We start from the raw sequence: 22,894 nt of genomic DNA, 5'->3' as shown, positions 1-22,894 counted from the left end.
ACACTTATTTAGTTGGGTTCTCTTTAGTGGAGTAGGTGCTGGGAAGTTGCATTAAGCAGAAATCTGATTTACATTTTGCTAGACACTGAAATGAATGCAATGAAATAGGTTTACTGCATTTGATTGTGTGTTGGCTTTGCCTTATTACCTCAATATTTCTAGGTAGTGACAAAACAAAGACTTAGGGTGTCTGAGAGTCTTTGGAACATCAGGACTGTGTTAGTTTTCATGACTGGAGCTAGGCTCTGGCTCAGAATTCGTTTCTTGTTTCCAGGCTTTCCTTCTTTGCTTCCTTACTGCTCCCACTGCACCTTGTACCCACTAAACTTTATCTCTTGTGGTCTGGAGCAACATCTAGTTCATCTTTGTGCCTGCCACATTGAACACAGCGCCTAGCACTAAACAGCCAGTTAGTGGACAAATGACTACTTACATGATAAGGTTTACAATTTGTATTTTTTTATATACATCTGTTTCTTCCTATAAGAATATCAGTGTCTCAAGGGTAGGGATCTGGTCCTATTCATTTTTGAAACTCTCTTGCCTAGTATTCATTAATAAGACTAAGTGAGAACAGAACATCCAAGACCTTTAACAAGGGACCGTCCTTTTTGTGTTTCCTGATGTTTTAAGAGACAAAAGTGCTTTTGCAGCCGTGGCTTCTAAGACTAAGAGAAGAGATTAAACAAAGCCAAATTTACTCAAAGCACAAATATCTGTGCATGTATTCAGGTCTGTCTCTAGCATCCCAGTCAGAAAAGCAGTACCTCCCTCCATAGTCTGATACAGATTTCAGACTTGCATCCCCCTAGGACAATACCACTTGCACCACTGGAAAAATACATTATTGCTTTCTCTAACAGCTGATTAAATTCTAGTTCCCCATGATGCATGGAACTTGCTTGAGGACTGGTGGAGTACCTAGACTATAGACTTCATTCTGAAATCCCACCAACTCCCAAAGAACCCATCATACAGCCCATGATGCATGCACACTCCAGGTACCACTACCATATGACTACAGGCCCAACCACCACCTCTTGAAAGCCAGAGTGGACCTAACTCTTTTGAGGCTGGCCTTGTAGCCAATCTAGTTGGCTTCTGTGTGTTCCATAGCCTTGCCATGTGCCTAGGGCCATGCAATATTGATGATGATACAAATAATCCTTTAGTGAGCACTTATCAGTGTACCAGGTGCTGTGCTAAATGTGCTTCAAACAACATTTCATTGAACTCCCACGACTCAATGAATTCATTTCTATTGCAGATGAAGCCCCTGAGAAGTTAGGTAATTTTTCTCTAGTCACAGTACAAGTAAGTACAAGAGCCAGGACTAAAACTCAGGCTTGTTAGAAGTGTCCAAAATCCATGTTCCTAATGACTTGTAGCATGAGGGTTCCCAGAAGCTAGCTCTGAGATGGAGATTTGTATGCAGGAGATTTACGAGGAATGTGCTTGGGATCAATACCTGTGGAAAGAATGAGTTGGAAGCAGGATGGGGCAGATGAAGAACCTGAGCACTGATGAAGTCCCAGTGAAAGCCTCAGCCAGCCCCCAGGGAACTTTGAAGCTGGGATGGCCCTTTAGAATCATCCTGTTGTGATATAGAAGGTGGAAAGAGGAGAAACCTACAAAATAATTAAGAAACAATTCTATGTCATCACTCCAGGGAAGCTTGTTAATTTATTCACTTACTTGCCCACTCATTCTTTGATTCACTCATTCATTCATTCAGTGTGCCAGATTAGGTGCTGGATTCTGGGGGACAGGGTACAAAGTGAAGTTTACAGTCAACACGGAGATGATGAACACATGAGCTAGCGGAACACAGTCTTACGGGTGCTCAGATAGAGATGTGCACAGGGTTCCATGAGAGAATGGATGTGGGGATGCACTGAAAGCAAGTGGGAGGAGCCAGGATGTTGCTGCCTCCTCAGAGGTGACTGGGCTTTCCTAGGGCAGGGGGAAGAAGGGCATTCTGGGCCCAGGGGAAAGACTGAGCCTTTTTAGTTTTCTCCAGATGGGGTTGTCTTTTTTTTTTTTTTTTTTTTTTTTGAGATGGAGTCTTGCTCTGTTGCCCAGGCTGGAGTGCAGTGTCTCAGTCTTGGCTCACTGTAGCCTCTGCTTCCCAGGTTCAAGCAATTATCCTGACTCAGCCTCCTGAGTAGCTGGGATTACAGGCATGCACCACCTTGCCTGGCTAGTTTTTGTATTTTTAGTAGAGATGGGGTTTCACCATGTTGGCCAGGCTGGTCTCAAACTCCTGACCTTGTGATCCGTCTGCCTCAGCCTCCCAAAGTGCTGGGATTACAGGCATGAGCCACTGTGCCCAGCCTCAGATAGGGCTGTCTTAGTTAATTTGGGCTCCTGTAACAAAAGTCAAGACAGTGGCTTGTAAACAACAGACATTGACTTCTTATAGTTCTGGAGGCTGGACGTCAGATCAGGGCCACAATAGCTTTCTGGTTAGGGCCCTCTTCTGGGTTGCAGACTGCTGACTTCTTATCCTCACACGGCAGAAAGAGCTAGAGAGCTCTCTGGGGTCTCTTTTATGAGGCACTAATCCCATTCATGACAGCTCCACCCTTATGACCTAATTACTCCCAAAGGCCCCACCTCCATTATCTCCTTGGGGGTTAGGATTTCAATATATGAATTTTTGGGAAACACAAACATTTAGCCCATGACAGGGGCCAAGGGAGCGAGGTGGGATCAGAAACCAAGGCCCTCAGATGTGTGTGTGGCAGGGAGGGTGGTGGGTAAGAAACTCATCAATGCGGTTTCTGCACACGCCCTGTTTATCCAGGCCCTTTGATTCTCCCCAAGAGGGAGGAGACCAGCGAGGAAATCAGCATTGGGCAGAACAGAGAAAAGAGGTGGTAAATTATTACCCATTAAGCTCCAGAGCCACAGGAGCAGTTATAAAGTAGAAAGATTTGGGAAGAAGGTGTGATCAGGAGAAAGCAGATTTTCCTCCTCCCCTTCTGCTGGGACAGATGAAGACGCGGCGGGCACGGGGGACGGACGTAAGAGAAGCTGTGGTAGGGAGGGCTGGCTAGGAAAAAATGGATGGTGGGGAAAACATACTAGTTAGCTCTTCAAAATTTATCCCAGTGCAGAGGAGTGCAGATGAATGGACAGGAGATAAAGAGAGCAGATGAATCTCAGGGGCCAGGCACAAACCAGTAGTCGGGGTGGTGGAAGCCTGACACCAAAGGGGTGTGTCTCTGCTGGGGTCTGTGGACTTCAGGCTGGTGTTGGGTCCAGAAGGGTCTGACCCTGCAGTGGTGGACCAAGGTGGGGCTGAGGGGGTGAAGGGTAAGAACACAGGCCTGCAAGAAGGTAAAGAGTTTGCCCATGGAGAAGAGGACATAGCGGAATCTACAAGAGGTCCTATCAGCTACCCCATGCTTGCTTCTAGGAGCAAGGACACATGGTCAGAGGCACAAGGGAGTAATTGTCAGGGACCCAAGTCACTTGCAGAGGCCTTTCTGAATGGTGGGTTCTGAGGTGGCTGTATCCAGGTGTGGCGTCTCCACCCTCAGCCTTGCATGGAGAACCCAGGAAGCGAAGCTACAAGGGCAAAGCAGAAGGATGGGGATGTAGGCAGTGACTGTGTCCCCCTAAAATTCATACTGATGTCCTAATCCCTGGTACCTTGGAATGTGAATGTATTTGGAGATAGGGCCACTAAAAATGTCATTAAGATAAAATGAGGTCATATGGTGGGTCCTAACCAATATGACTGGTGTGTTTACAAGAGGCAATTAGGACACAGAAAACACACAGGCGGAGAGATGATCATGTGGACACACAGCAAGCCGAAGAGAGAGGCCACCAAAGAAACCAACTCTCAGAGTTCTAGCCTCCCAATCTGTGAGAAAATAAATTCTGTTGTTTAAGCCACCCAGCCTGTGGTACTTTGTTATGGCAGACCTGGCCAACTGTGAATAATGGCCATTTGATTTTTTCTCTCAGTAGATTCCAGGCACGCTGTCATTGCTTTGCAGATGCTTACTGAGCACTTGCTGGGTCCTGCACCCAGCTGGCTGCTAGGGATAGTGAGGGGCACGAGGCACTCTCTGCCCTTGCAGAGCTCACTGGAGGAATAAACCTTTGTAGAGGAAGGTTTGATGGGCCTTCCTGGAAGAAGTGCTCATAGGAAAACCCAAAAGCTCAACAGATGCTGTCTCCTTGGTTAACATTAGGAGCTATGATCTCCCTCTTCCCATGGCATTAGAGGTTTAGATACCGAGGATCAGAGAGGCAAGTTCAGCATCAAAAGGCAGGAAGAGGCAGAAATCTGGACACTGATTCCTAACTCTAAAGCTGCGTCATCTCTAGTGCATCTCATCAGCTCTTCCCAATGGCACCAATCAACTTTAGCATACTGGCCAGCCGGAATAGATGTCCTTGGGCATTCTTAAGATCTGAGACTGTGATGGTTAATTTTAGGGTATCAGCTTGACTGGGTTGAGGAATGCCTCAGTGGCTGGTGGAGTCCATTATTCCTGGGTGTGTCTGTGAGAGTGTTTCCAGAGGAGACTCACATGTGAGCCAGCGGGCTGAGAGGCAGACCCGTTCTCAGTGTGAGTGTGCACCATCCAATCAGCTCAAGGCCAGGCTGGGACAAACAGGCAGAAGAAGGAGGATTCTCTCTCCCTGCTTTCTGGAGCAGGATGCCTTTTCTCCTTGGACATCAGACTACAGGGTCTTTGGCTTTTGGATTCTAGGACTTGTACCAATGGCCTCCCGGGGCCCTCAGGCCTTCAGCCTCCAAGGAAGGTCTGTGCTGTTGGCCTCCCTGATTCTGAGGCTTCCAGACTTGGACTGAGGCATGCTATGGGCTTCTCTGATTCTCCAGCTTGTGGATGGCCTATCATGGGACTTCTCCGCCTCTGTAATCACATGGGCCAATGCCCCCTAATACATTTCTTTTCATATATCCTACTGGTTCTGTCTGCCTTGGGAACCTTGACTAATACAGATACGGAGCATTTGAAATGAGAAGATTTCTGATCCTGTTCTTCCAGAAGCAGTAGGTCAGAGCATACCTCTTTAAAATAACTTCTGGATAGTTTCACAGTTAGAAAGAATCAGCTTCAGGTGATCTTGAAGATCCCACTTGGATTCCACTCTCCAGCTCTCAGGAAGCTCTGGCTTCCTTAGTTCTTCTAGGATTTTCCTTTCTTGCTGGGGAGAGATGCTCCCCCTCCGCTACCCAGCCCATGGGACACACTGAGTCTGGTGGAGGATGCTGTGACCTGTGGTGCTTGTGATTGGTAAACCTTGGGGCACTTGAGGGAGGGGGAGGAGAAGGTGGCCACTTGATAAGAAAGATGAGACACATATAATTGCCACTGATATTTGCAGCTGCTGTAAATCCCCTCAAAGAGACCCTGAAACTCTAGTGGGGCACTTTCACAGGGAGATGGGATCCAGCTTGATGAATCAATTGCGGCTTCATTAGTTTCTCCCTGATATTTAATAGTAGTTAAAACCCAGCCCTCCAGGACCGGGCTTGGGCCACCCACACCAAGACGAAAAGTGTCAGCCTGGGAGGGCTCAAGTCAGCAAGGGACAGGGCTGGTTTTCCTCCTGTTAGGAGCAAACCTGTTCTCATGCTTCATTACTTAATTAGTTGCTACAAGGGAAGATTAGATACAAAGATAGAGAAATAAACAAAAAACACTGGTAGTAAGACACTTAGAAAGTAGGGGAAAGAGAGAGCTGGCATTTACAGAGCACTCAGATCCCTCCTGAGCTCAAACTTTCTGGATTCTTCCGGAACATCTCTCTGCTATACATATATCACCTCATTTAATCTTCATCAAGGGCCTCCACTTATTCATTTTATTTATTTATTTATTTATTTGAGACAGGGTCTTGCTGTCACCTAGGCTGGAGTGCAGTGGTGTGATCTTGGCTCACTGCAACCTCTGCCTCTCAGATTCAAGTGATTTTCCTTCCTCAGCCTCCCGAGTAGCTGGAACTACAGGCATGTGCCACCATGCCGGCTAATATATATATATATATATATATATATATATATATATATATATATGTATATATATGTATATATATATAATTTTTTTTTTTTTTTTTTTAGCAGAGACGGGGTTTCACCATGTTGGCCAAGCTGGTCTTAAACTCCTGACCTCAGGTGATCTGCCCGTCTTGGCCTCCCAAAGTGCTGGGATTACAGGCATGAGCCACTGCACACAGCCCATTTTATTATTTTAATTTTAATTTTTTTGAGACAGGGTCTGGTTGTGTCATCTAGGCTGGAGTGCAGTGGCACAATCTTGGCTCACTGCAGCCTCTGCCTCCTGGGCTCAGGTGATCCTCCCACCTCAGCCTCCAGAGTAGCTAGGACCATAGGCACATGCCACCACGCTTGGCGAATTTTTTGTATTTTTAGTAGAGATGGGGTTTTGCTGTGTTGCCCAGGCTAGTCTCCAACTCCTGAGCTCGAGAGATCCACCTGCCTCAGCCTTCCAAAGTGCTGGGATTACAGGCATGAGCTACCACGTCTGGCCTGATTATTCATTTTAGAGAGAAGAAATGGAGACCTAGGGAGCTTAAGGATCTTGCTTGGCTGCCCAGGTCTAAGGATTGTGGAAGTCTAAGTTTATGTTCTTCATACTCTTCCAGTGCAGCCCAAACATTCAAAATCAGGGGTCAGCATACTACAGACTGCAGGCTAAATCCACCACACTGCCTGTTTCTGTGTGTCCTGTGATCTAGGAATGGTTTTTACATTTTTTTTCCTCTTTTTGAGACGGTCTTGCTCTGTCACTCAGGCTGGAGTGCAGTGGCGCAACCTCTTCTCACTGCAGCCTTCGCTTCCTGGACTCAAGTGATCCTCCAACCTCAGGCCCCGAAGTAGCTGGGACTACAAGTACACACCACCATGCCCAGCTAAATTTTTTTTTTTTTTTTTTTTTTTTTGGTAGAGACAAGGTTATTTTTATATTGAATAGCAAACTATCCATTGAGTAATAACTTTTTTTTTTTTTTTTCTTAAAGACAGAGTTTTACTGTGTCGCCCAGGCTGAAGTGCAGTGGCACAATCTCAGCTCACTGCAACCTTGGCTTCCCAGGCTCAAGCAATCCTCCTGCCTCAATATCCCAAGTAGTTGGGACAACAGGTGAGCACCACCATGCCCAGCTGATTTTTGTATTTTTTGGAGAGACACGGTCTCACCATGTTGCCCAGGCTGGTCTTGAACTCCTGGGTTCAAGTTATCTGTCTGCCTCAGCCTCCCAAAGTGCTGGGATTACAGGTGTGACCCACCACACCCAGCCTACATTTCTTTATTTTAAATTTGTAATTTATTCCACATTCTAGATATTATTTCCTTACTTTGGCTTTTGTTTATAAGCTGAATCCCTGAAACAAATGGAGAAACTATTCCGTGGATAACAGCACTTCTTTAATTTGAAAGATATAATTTTGCCTATGTTCTCAATATTATTTCCTTTCTTTGGTATTAAATATAAGTTGAATACTCGGTACGGAGTAAGGGGCCTACCACGTAATAGGTGGTCAATATATGTCTTGAATAAATATTGAATAAATATAAAAGCAACATTTAACCTACTAAATCATAGTTTAGATATTTCGTTTATTCTGATCTATAACAATCATTCAATGCAATCCTACTGCATTAAACTTTTTTAAATGTTTACTTCTACAGTTGATATACAGTGTTATAATAAATTCTGACAGCATAAATTAAATCAATAGAAAAACTATTGTCCAGCCTGGTCTTGAACTCCTAGGCTCAAGTGGTCCTCCAGCCTTGGCCTTCTTGGCTGCAGTGAGCCGAGATTGTACCACTGCACTCTAGCCTGGGCAGCAAAGCCAGACCCTCTCTCAAAAAAATAAAAATAAAAATAAATAAAATGAATAATCAGAGGCCCTTGGTGAAGATTAAATGAGGGCACAGGCATGAGCCACCACACCTGACCTTTTAACATTTTTTAATGGTTAAAAAAGTCAAAAGAATAATAATATTTCATGACACATGAAAACTGATATTCAAATTTTGGTGTCCATAAATAAGTTTTATTGGAACACAGATCTGCTCATTTACTTATGGATTATCTCTGGCTGCTTTTGCCCTACCATGACAGAGTTGAATAGTTTTCACAGAGACATTGTGGACAGCAATGCTTAAAAATATGTAGTAACCGGACTTTTACAGAAAAAGCTCACTAACCCCATTCAAACTGATTCCCATCATCCTAAATGACAGGAAAAGATGGATTGAGTTCAGACATGGATGCACACTTTATTGATAACCAACTTTGTTAGACATAATTAAACACTCAAAATTTCAGAAACATCAAACACTGTTCCATCACCAGCCAGGAATGGTCCCATGAGGGTTTTAGGATTTATAAGCATCATTAAATATTGCAGTAGAGACTTCTCAGCCACTTCAATGATTTGCCTTGAAGGTACTTAATATTTTCAAGTAAATGCCAGGGTTGGAGTTTTGAATGTAACTGGAAGAGTTTGCTAATTTCTTTGTCCCTGGATTATCGTGTGCATGTGATTACTGCAAAAAAAAAAAAAAAAAATTATACTTTCCCCAAAGTTGCTCAGCTCAGGGTTTGTGGCTGCCTAATTTATCAATAGTGGTGGTATACATCATGTTTGTCCCTTTCAGGTAAAAGGGAAGCAAAGGAAGAAAGAAGAAAAGAAGACAACCCATGTAGGATGTTAACCAGGTCACCGGTTCTATTGTCACCTGCTTTTAAAAGAACATGCATGAGTGAGTTGTCTCACTATCCAATCCAAGAATGTTTGATTCCACTGTGATGGAAAATTCTGTGACCTGGCAGGAAAACACTCCAAGAAGGGCAGAAGGGGAAAATTCTTTCTATTTTCCAATATGGCTTTCTTTGATTCAAGAAAGGCCTCCTGTCCTCCACATCTCTGTCCTGCTCATGACCCCAGAAGATCTCAGGTTGACCGCATTTGTCCTATGCCTTCCTCAAGCTTCACCTCTTCTGTGAGCCTCCTGGGTGGGCTCCTTCTGGCTAAATCTTCCTCCTCACTGTTGCCTTTTTATCTTATGCAAGCACCTGCCTTATCTAAAGGTACATACCTTTTCATAGAACACTTGCCTGTTTACCTAGCTATTTTCCCATGACATGGGCTTTTTGAGAAGTGCTGTGTTATTTATTTATTTATTATTTTGTTTTGAGACGGAGTCTTGCTCTTGTTGCCCAGGTTGGAGTGCAATGGCGCGATCTTGGCTCACTGCAACCTCCGCCTCCCGGGTTCAAGCGATTCTCCTGCCTCAGCCTCCTGAGTAGCTGGGATTACAGGCACCCACCACCATGCCCAGCTATTTTTTTTTTTGTATTTTTAGTAGAGACAGGGTTTCACTATGTTGGCCAGGCTGGTCTCAAACTCCTGACCTCAGGTGATCCACCCACCTCGGCCTCCCAAAGTGTTGGGATCACAGGTGTGAGCCACCTTGCCTGGCCGCTGTGTTATTTTTTTTACTTCTATATCTTCAGCACCCCAAACAGTGCCCAATACAAAGTTCCACACTAAATATTTATTGATGGGATAATGAATAGGGTTGGGGGCACTGGGCTGAAATTCTGGGGCCTGAATGCATCACTCCCTTCGTCTCTGGATGAGAAAGAAGAGGGACAGTACCCATCAGGCCCCTAGGGAAGCCTTCTGCAGACCAAAAGACCTCTTTGAACAGAGGGCAGAGGAAACAGGTCTAGAGAAAGTGAATGTGAAGATTCAGGCTTTAGAATAAGCCTTGCAGACCTGCTGGCAGTGACAAGAATTACTTGTGTACAGCACCTTGTGGTTCCCACGACCCCATTTAGATCTCATCATGACCCTGTTGGGTGGATGTTATTTTCTGCTTTAGAGGGGAGAGAGGCCAAACTCAGATCTGATCTGTCTGACATCACTTACTTAAACAGTTAAGTGGTGACACAAGCTTGGTCTTTTTTCTACAACCCGGTGAGCTTTCCTTCAGGAGGAAATCTACCTCTCTTTGTGATGGTGATTTCAGAGAAAAATTCTAACCCCTTTTATTCCTGCTTTCTGGTAATCTTCAACCATCTAGGTAATTATCACGTTCTTATGCATTAACTGTTTTCCCTCAAAACGAAAGAAAACCCTAAACCGATGCACTGGTGCCCTCTGTCCCAGGGCTTTTAATTGATGTCTTCCTAGTGTTTTAGTCCTAAAAGCCTGCCCTTCAGGGTGGTGGAAGGAGCTAGATGGGGGACAGGGTTTTGACCTTAGAGCATGCAGGATTTAAAGCAGGAGGGCCAAATTCAGTCATCAGATGCAGGCACCAGGTGTGCGACTGAGATGGGGGCTGTGGGAAATGTATGTGAAGCTGCTGAAAATTAGGACAGAATGGACACCAAGAGCCAGGTCACAGCCCAGCCAAAGAGTCTGTGACAACGGCTGCAAGAGGGACTGTGGGTCAGGGTGGACACCTGGGTTTTTGGGAGGGAAAGTTCAAGGTCATTTCTACACCACTGCAGGAGCCATGCCTGTTTTTGTTTTTTGTTTTTTTTTTTGGCCACTGAGTTTGGAATGGGGCCTGGCATCTTCTGGGGTGGAGAGGATGCAGAATTCACTGTGACCAGGGTTTAGAGCACCGCCAGGGAAACCATGACAGCCTTCACATGGAACCATTTAATGGCTTGGATGGGTTTGTATGAGAGATTATGAAACCTGGGCCTTTGTAAGGCATGGACACAGGGGAAGGGTCCAAGACCAGTGCTCCCTTTGTGTGGCTCATGGCGTTGGGCACTGTGCTGGGCACACCGTGAGTGATAAATTCAATGAATGGCACCCGCAGCCATTCCATTAGGCAGCCTCAAAACCAAGAGTCAATCTTGATGCCTCCTCCTTTCACCCTCCAGTCACTGAATCTGTCAGTGATACTGCTGTGATAGCTCTGAACTCTGCCCATTATTCTTCAACTTGTAGCTACCACCCTAGTCCAAGCCAGCATCACTTTTCTCCTGGAGTTCTGTAACATTCTCCCATCTGTTCTCCTCACATGCCCTGGAGCCTGCACTGTCTCCACTGCCAACCTGCATCCAGGGATCTTTTATTATTGATTGATTTATTTTAGATTCAGGGAGGTACCTATGCTTGTTTATTACACGTGCAAATTGCATACTGGTGGGGATTGGGCTTCTAGTGTACATATTGCCCAAATAGTGAACACTGTACCCTGTAGGAAAACTACCCCCGACTCTCCCCACTATAAAAATGCAAATCTGATCATATCTGGAACTCCCCTTCTACCTCATTCCTTTTTTTTTTTTTTTGAGATGGGGTCTCATTCTGTCTCCCAGGCTGGAGTGAAGTGGTATGATCATAGCTTACTGCAGCTTTGACCTACTGGGCTCAATCCATCCTTCTGCCTCAGTCTCCCGAGTAGCTGGGATTACAGGCATGCACCACCATGCCTAGCTCTGTTGTGCCTTAGAACACACCTCAAGTTTTCTTCTCTTTTCTTTCTTTTTTTTTTTTTTTTTAGACAGAGTCTCGCTCTGTCACCCAGTCTGGAGTGCAGTGGCGTGATCTTGGCTCACTGCAACATCTGCCTCCGGGGTTCAAGAAATTCTCCTGTTTCAGCCTCCCGAGTAGCTGGGATTACAGGTGCCCACCACCACACCAGCTAATTTTTGTATTTTTAGTAAAGATGGAGGTTTCACCATGTTGGCCAGGCTGGTCTTGAACTCCTGGCCTCAGTTGATCTGCTCACCTCGGCCTCCCAAAGTGCTGGGATTACAGGCATGAGCCACTGCATCCAGCCACAAGCATTATTTTCTTCAAGCAGGTCAGGTCTTTCTGTTATTTGCTCTCAAAGTATCATGTACTGTTCCTTCCAGGCCCTTATCATGTTTTTTAGGGATACTTTTTTTTTTTTTGCATGTGACATATTAATTCATTTCCCCTCCACTAGACACTAAATTCTATGAGAAGGACCGTGCTTATTTTTGCTCATCCATGACCGTGTTTCCCAAGCAACCGATACTTGGTAGGCATTGAATGAATAAATAAATAAGTACATTTCAGTGAATGAAAGAAGGAATGCACAAATGGATGGATGATGAGAGTAACGATGCATGGCACCCTGCTGTGCAGGGATCAAAGGGAACACAGGATGAGACAGGGCACTAGGCTGCGACCTCTTGCTTCCTGGAAGAGCATGGAGACTCATTTTTGAAACATTTCCTTAAAACATGTTTTATTGGCCAGGCACAATGGCTCACACCTGTAATCCCAGTACTTTGGGAGGCCGAGGTGGGTGGATCACTTGAGGTCAGGAGTTCAAGACCAGCATGGCCAACAGGGCGAAACCCCATCTCTACTAAAAATACAAAAATTAGCTGGGTGTGGTGGTGCATGCCTGTAACCCCAGCTACTCAGGAGGCTGAATCCCAGCTTCTCAGGAGGTTGAGGCAGGAGAATCGCTTGAACCTGCGAGGCGGAGATTGCAGTGAGCCAAGATCGCGCCATTGCACTCCAGCCTGGGCAACAGGGTGAGACTCTGTCTCAAAACAAACAAACAAACAAACAAGCAAACCATGTTTTATTATTCTAAGAGGCTTCCCTAAATGGATGTAGCTGTAGCAAACTAAACCTGGAATTACATAATGTAATCTGACCCTCCCAAAAAGCAAATTTGTTCTTATCTAGGCAAAAATAAACAAACTAGAGGTTATAATGTAACATGAGTGAATCTTTTAGAATGAGGAGGAAGGGAGAGTGGAATAGGAAAGGTGAATACATAGGATGGGCCTGTAGAGTCTCATGTGGCTTCTTTTGGCTACTTGGTGCTTGAATGATTTTAGCTGTGGGCCAAAGGCTTTTGCCTCAGCGTGCTGCTCTCTCCGGAAACCAACTCTCTTCCACTTGTGCACCTGCAGGGTGAGGTGCGTCAGGACTGTTGGGTTGACCCCACTTTACAGATGGGACCACTGTAGCTGCATGAACACAATAACTGGGCCAGAGGCAACAAATACGCTTTCTCCTTCGCCCAAGCCCCTCCTTCATCAAGTGCACACACACTGCTCCATAAGTGAAAATGATTCCTACTGTCACCAGAATCCACCCTTACTCACCGTAGCAGGCTGAGACAAACACTGATCCCCCAAACCCACTCTATACTGGTGCCCAAACAGCCAGTCTAGCTCCCAGTCTGTCTCTTTTACCTCCCTGGGTCAGTGGTCCTGGAGTGGGTTGGGGAGGGGTGGGGCAGTGTAGGTGGAGGGCTGGGGAAGAGGGCAGAGTTGTGTCAATGAGTACTGATGGTGTGGTGGAAAGCTCCCAGGCTTTGGAGTCGGGTATTTCTAGGTTCAGATCATGGCTGATCTTGTAGCAATTTATTAAATCTTTCTGAGCCTTTGCAATCTCATCTGTGAAATGAGCATGGTAGGATCTATCTTGCAGGATCGCTGTAAGGATTGAATGTGGAAGGCAGCCAGCACAGACACTATTCATGCAGTTGGGACCCCTTAGGGTTTGCTCGTATTTCTCTTTATGTCTCTCCCTTTGGAAGTAGCATGGTGCAGAAGATGGATGTGCATTTTGCAGCCAGGCTGACCAGGGTGAGATCCTAGCTTGACCATGGACTAGCTGTGTGGTGTTGTACAAGTGGCTTAACCTCTCAGAGCCTTTCTTTCTTCATCTATAAACTGGGGACAGCAGATGGGGGAGGGTCTGCCTTGCAAGTTGAGCATTACACAAGAAAATGTGTGCTCAGTGCCTGGTGCAGAGTCTGGGAGTGAATTCATTACATGTAAATTTCCTTTTAGTGTTCTTTTGTGGATTGATGGAGTGATTCATAGTTATTTGCCCATCTAGGGGTGATTGAATCTTACAAAACACACACACAAACACAAACAAACACACACGCGGAAGGAGATGTGAGCCCAGGAGTAGCCCTGCAGAATATTAACGAAGACATCTGCTTTCACAGCCTGTCTACACAAAGGGCTGTTGTGGATCCTGCTCGCGTTGGTATGCCGGTGGTGCACCAGAACCATAGCTTCATACAAGGCAGAGCCTCTGTCTCTGATGGACTCGCTCTGTCTGGCCCATGCAGCTTCCAAGACATCCTGGATGACAAAACTCCCCCTCTGTTATTCCGGGAAGTGTAGTTCCTTCCATTTCACTTATAAAAATGGCCATTAAAAGAAAACCAAAAACTCACATCCTAAGCTAACCCCTGAGGCTGTTTTTCTACATTTGTCCACAGATGGGGCAGAAACATTCCTTCTAGAGTTGTTCTTAGCACCAAGGTTTTTTTGAAACCTAGCAAGAGCTGAGTGTTCATGAAGAGATGGGTGCTTTGCTCTGACATTGCTAGTTCTCTGAAAGCTCCCAATGCATCTATGTTTCATCAGCTTTATGTGAAATGTGGAGAGCGGGAAAAGGGTTTCTAAGAAACTTCTGCCTGCCTCAAACTGTATTTAAATGAATTTTGGGCTTTGGAGTGAGACCCACCTGTGTTTACTTACCATTTACTTACCTTGAGCAGATGCCTTAATCTTTTTGAACCTCGGTTTTCTCACTTATAAAATGGGAGAGGCAGGAGAGTCACCAGTTCAGAAGCTTGTTAGGATTCAATGCTATAGTGTTTGTTCAGCATCTAGCATGGAACAATATAACCACTTGGCAGTGTTCCTCTCTCCTTCTCATCATTTTTTCAGAGGTCAGTTCAAAGGATGAGCTAATTAGGGGTGATAATGCCAAGCTCCCTCAAACAGGGCATTAGTGTAGGTGTCCACCTGGCCGAAGAGGACAGCAGGCCTCTAGGTTGCTTGTAGGCAGCACTTTCAGGGCCTTGGGACCTGATTGTCCAGGCAAAGCAAGGCATAAAGGAAAGTTGGGGTTGCACATGCTGTAGACACAGGTCCTGGGGGCTCTCTCCCCTGCTTACTGGACTGCACCTTCCCACCTGTCCTTTCTCACCACAGTCATTTTGCAGTTGTAGCCCCAGCAGATGAGACTTCCTTTCCCAGTGTTCAGGTGATATCACCTGGGCACCGAGGGCTTCCGGGTGTGAGGCTGGTGACTTTTTGATTGGCTGTGGTTTAAGCAGTGGCTGCTGATCAGTCAAATGATGCTTGCTTCAGGCGATTTCTTCTCCACTCCCCAACTCCTCCCCACCCTACTCACGACATCATTTTGTCTGCCCTTCCCTTTTCAGGGTAGATTGGTGGGAGAAGCATGGGTCTTTGAGTCAGACCACAAATTTGGGCTCACCATTGTCATATGTGACTTCTGACAGTATTGAACCTCTCTAAGTCGTAGTTTTTTTCATCTGTAAAATAAGGAGATTATGCCTGTGTCAACATTTCTAAAATCCCTTCTATGGAGTTCTGGTTTGGTGGGATGCCACAGGTGTCACATAAACAAAGAAATATGTGATTTGAAAAGTATGAGCAATGCTGGGTCAGGTGAAGATAAAGACACTTCTTCACTAAAGGACTTCTTGCAATGTGAATCTTCAAGAAGGCCGTATAACATTCAACATTTCCAAACTTATGTTACCACTTTTTTTTTAAACAAACAGAATATCCCCTTAGACATGAAACATGATATAACGTAGTGGTGAAGGACACAGGCTTGGGAGCCAGATGGCCTGAGCACAAGCCCCACCTTTGTTCCTTACTAGTTGTATCAGCTGTTTACTACTGTGTGACAATTGACCACAAGAATAGTGACTGAAAAAAAAGCACTTTCATTATATTACAGTTTCCATGGGTCTGGAATTCAGTAGAGCTGAGCTGAGTCATTGCTTCAGTGTCTCTCATGAGGCTTCAGTCAAGGTGCAGGCCAGGGTTGGGTTCTCATCTGAAGTCTCTGCTGGGGAAGGATCTTCTTCCAAACCCATGGGACTGTTGGCAGGACTCAGTTCCGGCATAACATTCTGCTTCATTAAGGCCAGTGAAGAAGAGAGTGTGCTAGCAAGATGGAAGGCATGATCTCATGTAGCCTAATCATGGAAGTAACAGCCTGTCTCCTTTGCTATATTCTGCTGGTTAGAAGCAGTCACTAGGCCAGCCCACACTCAAGGAGAGAGACTATGCAGTGGTGTGGATACCCAAAGGTGGGGTCTTCAGAGACCATCTGAGAGCCTGCCTGTCCCACTAGTTGTGTATCTTTGGGCAATAACTGAACTCTTCTCATTTGTAACATTGGTATGATAATAATATCTTTAGAAAGTTGTTGTGATTAAATGAACATATATAAAACAGTGTTTGGCAAATAATAGGCCCTATATAAATATTTGCTTTTATAGTTACCTAGACCGGTATCTGGCACATAGAGAAAGCACAGTAAACATTGGTTGAATCAATGCAATTGTAGTTCCATTGCAGTTACATGGAACATGCTTTGGGAAGGCTGCCCTACTTAAGAATGCTGCAAGGATTAGATGTGACCAGCTATGTGAAGCATCTAGCACAGTCCCAGGCACATGCTAGGTCCCCAGTCAATGTTAGTTTCCCCTCCTACTTCCAGGTTTGGATGTAGAGCTGAGATTCAAAGCTTAAGAGAGGTCAGGTCCCAGCTTCTCCCTCTGTTACCTCCTCCTTCTTTCCCTCCCTCTCTCTTTCCCTCTCTTCCTCCTTCTCTCCTACACCAATAGTAATTTTCTCAGTACAGTGCCTGGTTGGTGCCATCAGCAGTTAAATGCTTCATAGTGGCTCTGGATGAGGCTGGCAATGACAATTAAGTGTACTTCAGGGGCCTGGGTGGAGATGGAAATGAGGTGAATGGGGGAAAAGAGAATAAAGGGCTAAGAAAGTGGAAAAAAAGACACAGAAAGGACCACTTTGAAGAGCAATGTTATTTTTTCTCTATGTACCTAAGAGTTCTGAGATGCTTTAATAATCACTCTTAGAATCTTAAAAACACTGTTCCACATTTTTCTTCCATCTTAGCTTCCCTTAATCACTATATTCAAAGCAGATATTTCTTCCCAGTACTCTCCTCTGCAAATTGTTGCCTCATGTCTACTTTTAAGTGAATCAAAACTGACCTGATGGGTTAATAAAAACAACTGACATCAGCCTGGTGCTCTGCATTTGCAACTCGCTTTCACATATATTGCATTTGAAACTTGCAACAACCCAGGGAGGTGGGTATTGGAATATTGCTGTTTTCTTCATTTTATGGTGGACAGAAAGCTTGGGGATGATGAAGTGAAGTGATCTTGAACAGCTGTCAGCATCAGGACCTGTACCTCAGCATCTAACACCAAGCCAAGGCATTCTTCCCACTCTATCATTCACAGGCAGTTCATATTAATGGCAGCTTATTAATAAATTGTGAGAAACAAACCCAGGCCATTATATAGCAACATTATCTGTTGGCTGTCAGCTGGGGAGCAATGAACATCTTTAGTTTTGAGAAACAGTTATCAAAGTCTTCCTACTTAGCCTCCTTGAGTCTTAAAAGACACTCTCATATTTTAACTTGTCTTCTTTTAACCAGCAAAGGAATGATTGGAAGCAAGGCTAGGTAAGGGGAGTGGCTGCCTAGAATGACTTGGCTTATGAGGAAGGCTCTTTGGTGTCTTTTGGTTCTATCCCTTATGCTGGCTGTCCTCTGTGGAGCAGGCTGGGCACGTGGCTGTGATGCCAGTGACTGGGCACTCAGACCCCTCTTGTTCCATCAGTGCCCAGAAAAGGGCCAACAGCAACAACTTCTGGATGCATTCCTCTTTGCTCTCTTGGAGAGGCCAGTCTTGAGCACAGTTTTCTCTTGGTGATGGGCTGGATCCAAAGACTTGGTCGGATCCTTCTCCCATGTCCATATTGCTTTTGTCCTGTGGTTCCCGATCAGGCGTTATTTTGCTTGTACTTCCTACCTCCTGGGGACATTTGGCAATGTCTGGAGACAGTTTGGATGGTCACAACTGGGTGGGGAGGAGGGATTGTTATTGGTATTTGGGGTGGAGGCCAGGGCTGCAGCTAAACATCCCAAAATGCACAGGACTGCCCCCCACAACAATTACCCAACCAAAATGTCAGCAGTGCTGAGGTTGAGAAATCCTACTTAGCCCTATTCTTTTAGGAGGTCCAGTGGGTCTGGAGATTGAGGCAGAAGAAGAAGGAAACTGGGTGTTTGTCTTTTTACATCTCAGAGTACTCTGTAGGGATGGGCTCAGGCTGCTAAGGAGGTACTTATCTTCAGGGCACCCCATCACTGCCCCACACAACCCCTACTTATCTAGCCCTCCTTTATCTGTGTTAATTCTGTTTTAAACCAGTACTGTTTGACAGGCAGAAGCATCTCCCCCCGAGTTCCTATGCCCGGTCTGCTTTTGGCCGGGCCTTGATGGCTCCAGTTGGGAATCCATGTGTTACTGTTTGGAGAGAGTCATATTTTTTACAGCAACATAACCCATTTTACCTTTACAGTAATTGTTTTGGAATAAGAATTAATCATCCAGGACTGACCAACTTGCTTTTCTAAGCGCTCCTTTCTCACTCCTGGCAAATTGCTTTGAGAATTGAACAAAGCCCGGCTCAATCATGCAGGATATCCATTCCAAAGGATGCCGGTGAAGTAAATCTCTGTTAAGCCAGCTCGAGTCATGCCTCCTCCTCCCTTTTCCCAGGGATCAAATAGTGAGCGTGTGCTTCATTCCACATGCCCCTTGTCTTGGGGATGGGTGCTTTAAGCGTGGGGCTTGACCAGGGCACTTGCGATGCTCATGGGACTGCATAGGAAACTTGGCGCAATAGACTGTGGTATTAAAGAGATTTTGGTCCTTGGGGCTGAGGTCGGAGTTAGCACTTTCCATGTGGCTGTTGAAGTTAATTTATGGAAGGCTTTCCTTGACGTATATCCTGTGGAATGTTAAATAGGTATTGATTGAAGAAGTAGTCAAATGGGTTGGAGAAACTCGTGTTCTTTGCTGCAGGACTTCTCAAGGTCTTTAAATGGTTAATGAGCTGTGTGACTTGTCAAGAGGAGGATATAGCTATGTGGTTATTTCCCAAATTTATTTGGTCTTAGAACTCTGTTCTTATGGAGCATCTCCCAAGGTGAGTGATCTGCTGAAAAGGATGTTATCATATTGGAAAGGTGAAGAATTCGATCTCCTCCCCTCTCCCCTCCTCCTCTTCCCTGCCCCTTCCTTCCTTTCCCATGATATGATACAAGATTGTTGTTCTTGGAGAAGCCCTCTTTTCATTCATAAAATGAGGTTTTGTGAGGCAGCGTGGTCTGATGGAAAAATCATAGGCGCTCCCACCTCAAGGATGTTGAAAGTGCTCCTCCCTCTCCCTGTAGGAGCTTCCATCTCATCCCCTTCCCCAAGCTAACTCCTGCTTATTCATTTTCCTGGGCTCAGCTTAAACATCACATTCTTGAAAAAGCTTTACCTCAGCCTTGGCTCAGGGAATATCTGGGACTGCAGCCCAGATCAGCTGCTTACTAGCTGCCTGAACTCACTGGTTCAGTTGTCAACATAAGATTGCAAGATAACTCATGCATATATTTCTGTGCATTCCTGGTGCTTGTATTTGAAGTCCAAGAAGAGGATTTTGATTATTTGTTACTTGTGGGATGATGGCAAGATTAGGAGTGTTAAAAAAAACAGTTTGTAAGAAGGGCTCTTGCCTGGGTGTGGTGGCTCAAGCCTGTAATCCTAGCACTTTGGGAAGCCAAGGGGAGGATTGCTTGAGCCCAGGAGTTTGAGACCAGCCTGGGCAACATAGCTAGACCTCATCTCTACTAAAAATAAAAAAATTAGCCGGGCATAGTGGTGCACACCTGTAGTCCCAGCTACTTGGGAGGCTGAGGTGGGAGGATTGCTTGAGCTCAGGGATTTGAGGCTACGGTGAGCCAAGATTGCACCACTGCACTCCAGCCTGGGTGATAGAGTGAGATGCTGCCTCAAAAAAAAAAAAAAAAAAAAAAAAGAGTTCTTGGCCTGAGTGTAGATGGGGTCTTCACTGAGTCCTGTGCTGTGTGTAGCTCTGCCTGTACGGCAGCCTCCACTGCGCTCTGTGGTGGAGGAAAGGAGCACCAGAATGCGAGTCGGGAGCCCAGGGTTCCAGGCTAAATCTCGATTATACTCCCAAGGCCTGAGGTATGCAGTTATACAAGTGATTGAGCTGTAACATGCTGATCTCTAGAAGTAATTTATTTCTATTTGTGTTATCTCCCCACAAATGCTATTGTGAGAACTGCTGCCATCTTGGTTGTTAATATGTGACTGGGAGTCAAAATGAACAGGTACAACACGAGTGACCATCCCTGCAGCACCAGAAGGCTTACGAATCATGTCTCAGAGCAACTCTGTGGGCTTGTTGTCTCAGGAGATGCCAAACCACAGCCCTTCTATTCATTCTCTCATTAGTTCAACAGACACCGAACCTGACCCTGAGCCAGGCTCCATCTTTGCAGGGTGCGGGGGACACAGAATGAATAAGACAGTGTCCTTAACTCAAAGGAATCATCCTCAGTTTCTCCAAACCAGAGGTGCCAGCCTTCCCACTGCTGCGTCTCTAGTCTGCAGTCAGGTACAATCCAACTTCTTGAATCCATTCACTTTGCATAGTGGCAGCCATTCCTCTCGTTCATCTGTGTTGCCTCTTGCTTCAGGGGTCCAGCCTTTTAGTTTACAGGTCAAGAATTTTAGGGGGATCTTTCTCCTCCTCTCTGCCCACCCCCACCTTGGCCCATGGGGGTGAGAACTTCTGCTCTTACGTCTCCCTGCTCAGGGAAGGACTGCTGTGTAAGCTCTGTTCCTCTCTCCGCCCTCTTGTTTCTCTTCATTAGAGGACTGGTTGAGTCATGTTTTGCTGCTGGGCAGGGTTTCTGGTGCCTCAGCAGTGGGAAAGAGGCTCCACTTTATCTTTCTGACCTGTTTGCCCCAGGACTCAAAGACCTCTGTTCTCACTCCAAGCCTGACCAGATGAGGCATCCTCATGGTCTGGTGGGTTCCAAGGTCTAGACCTGGGGCAGGAGTCAGAGGCCTCCACTTTGGCCTGAGTCTAATCTGTGTTTGCCATTCCAGCTTTGTCAGAGGGCTCTACTTTTGGTGGTCTGGGGATATAAAACTGGCCATTAATAAATCTGAAACTCTAATTCCCCTTGTTGTCTTTGTTAGCTGGTCAGCGAGAGGGGAAGAAGGGTTGATGCCCATGTTCTGGCTCCAGCCCTACCCCAGACCTCTAAACTTCAAAGCAGAGATGGTGAGGGACCTGCTCAAGGTCCTGAGGACTCTTGGAAGATGTGGGACTTGAATTCATGTCTCCTGACTCTTGGTGCAGTGCTCTTCTCCCATATCTGTCTCTCCTCAAATGGACAGAACTCACCAGTTGGCTCTCTGCTTGTTGAAGAGAGGGTATGGCTGTGTAGGCACCATGATAAAAATATGGAATCTGGACCTAGAGAAAATTGGGTTTCAACATTTTTAATTTTCCCCTACATCTTAATTCCCTCATCTGGAAACAGGGTTAATAAGGGTATTTTCCTCAGTGTTATGACAAGCATGAAATGAAAGAATCCACATACCATGCACAACATGGTGTCTGAAACCGAGCAATTGCTCCATAAATGTTACCTATTTTCATGTCATATCAAATGAAACTTCCAGCTAGAAAAATTTGTCCCAAGAAGAGGAAAACAGTATCCAGCCAATGTAAAGCATCAGGGCATTTTCCTAATGAACAGTGTATCGCTAAGTTTTTGAGGAGCAGTAATTCCTGTCTGGCATTTACCTGGGTATTGTAACTGTTCCCTACTGGCCATGTAGCCCAGGCTGAATGCTCTCAGTATATACATCTAGAACACCACAGGCGCCAATATCTATAAATAGGGAGGAAGCCATAAATGAGAGCTCATTAAGTTCTTACTGACTGCTGAAAAGTAAATTAGAAAAAATAAACAGAGCTGAACATTTGTGTAAACCTCAATCTTTTTGATGTTTTTCAATTAGCAGAGCCATTTTTCATGTGAAAAATTAATGGCTGTCATGTGCCACCTGGCTTATAGAATCAAGTGACAATTTGTTTTAATGACCATTTTCTACCTCTGGATTCAGGTGGGCATGACCAGTTACAGGCCATTGGCGACGGGAGGAGGCAAAGGGGAGTGGGCCTTTAGGGAGCACTGTCCCCATGCCAGGCACAGTGCCAGGCTTGCAATGCACGCCCTTCCCTGAATTTCCTCCATGGCCTAATAAGGCTGTTGTCCTCATTTTATACATGGGGTTCTGAGAGGTGAAGAAATTGCCCAAGGTCACACATAGATGTGCAGGGCAGTCTGATTCTATAATTTGTGTCTATTTCACCAAACCACATTCTGCAGAGGGAGAAAGATTTGGCAGAAAGGAGGGAGGTGCCTTGTGATCTCTGGCAGGCAGCCTGCAACAATGGTGGGACTGAACCAAGTGGTGGGGGTTGACGTGGGCAGAGTCCAGCAGCAGGGATCCTGGTGTGGGAGATGCTTAGGATTCTGTCAGTGCAGACGTTTCTCTTTGAATAGCAAAGCATTTGTCATCAGACTGGGGCTCAGAGTAGAAGTCTAGTCTCTGGGAGAGAGACAGTGAGAGTAAGGCAGGAGCCAGGCAGGATGTCTGTTTCAGAAGGGACCCGAGTTAGCAGGTGCTCAGTAAGACCACTGCATAGTTGATGAGGCCAAGAAACTAGAGGCAGACACCAGGTCAAAGGCCACCTGTAATGCTGGAGCCACCCCATTAGAGTTGGCACAGTAGCAAGGAAGACTGAGGCAGAGCTGACACATTCCATCTGGAGCTGCCTTTTGGAGGGAAGTGAGGGGAAGAAACTGCATGTGGAGTCAGAAGCCTCAGCTGTGGGCAGGGCTGGAGCAGCGGGGCAGGCCTGAGAG

At 45.7% G+C, this 22,894-nt stretch overlaps 1 long non-coding RNA gene across 1 annotated transcript in view; it reads left to right on the top strand.

The window, feature by feature from the left end:
* The first annotated feature begins 632 nt into the window (after positions 1 to 632).
* The window catches only part of LOC112129730 (uncharacterized), a 41,620-nt gene continuing 19,358 nt past the window's right edge, over positions 633 to 22,894 (top strand). The window contains exons 1-3 of the long non-coding RNA XR_008519569.2: positions 633 to 3,026; positions 7,034 to 7,151; positions 8,679 to 8,783. This is a non-coding gene — a long non-coding RNA (uncharacterized LOC112129730). The remainder of the gene's footprint in view (positions 3,027 to 7,033; positions 7,152 to 8,678; positions 8,784 to 22,894) is intronic.

The sequence above is a fragment of the Pongo abelii genome, chromosome 19 (assembly GCF_028885655.2).
Source record: "Pongo abelii isolate AG06213 chromosome 19, NHGRI_mPonAbe1-v2.0_pri, whole genome shotgun sequence".
Classification (NCBI taxonomy): domain Eukaryota; kingdom Metazoa; phylum Chordata; class Mammalia; order Primates; family Hominidae; genus Pongo; species Pongo abelii.
This window is presented reverse-complemented; position numbering and strand designations above follow the sequence as displayed.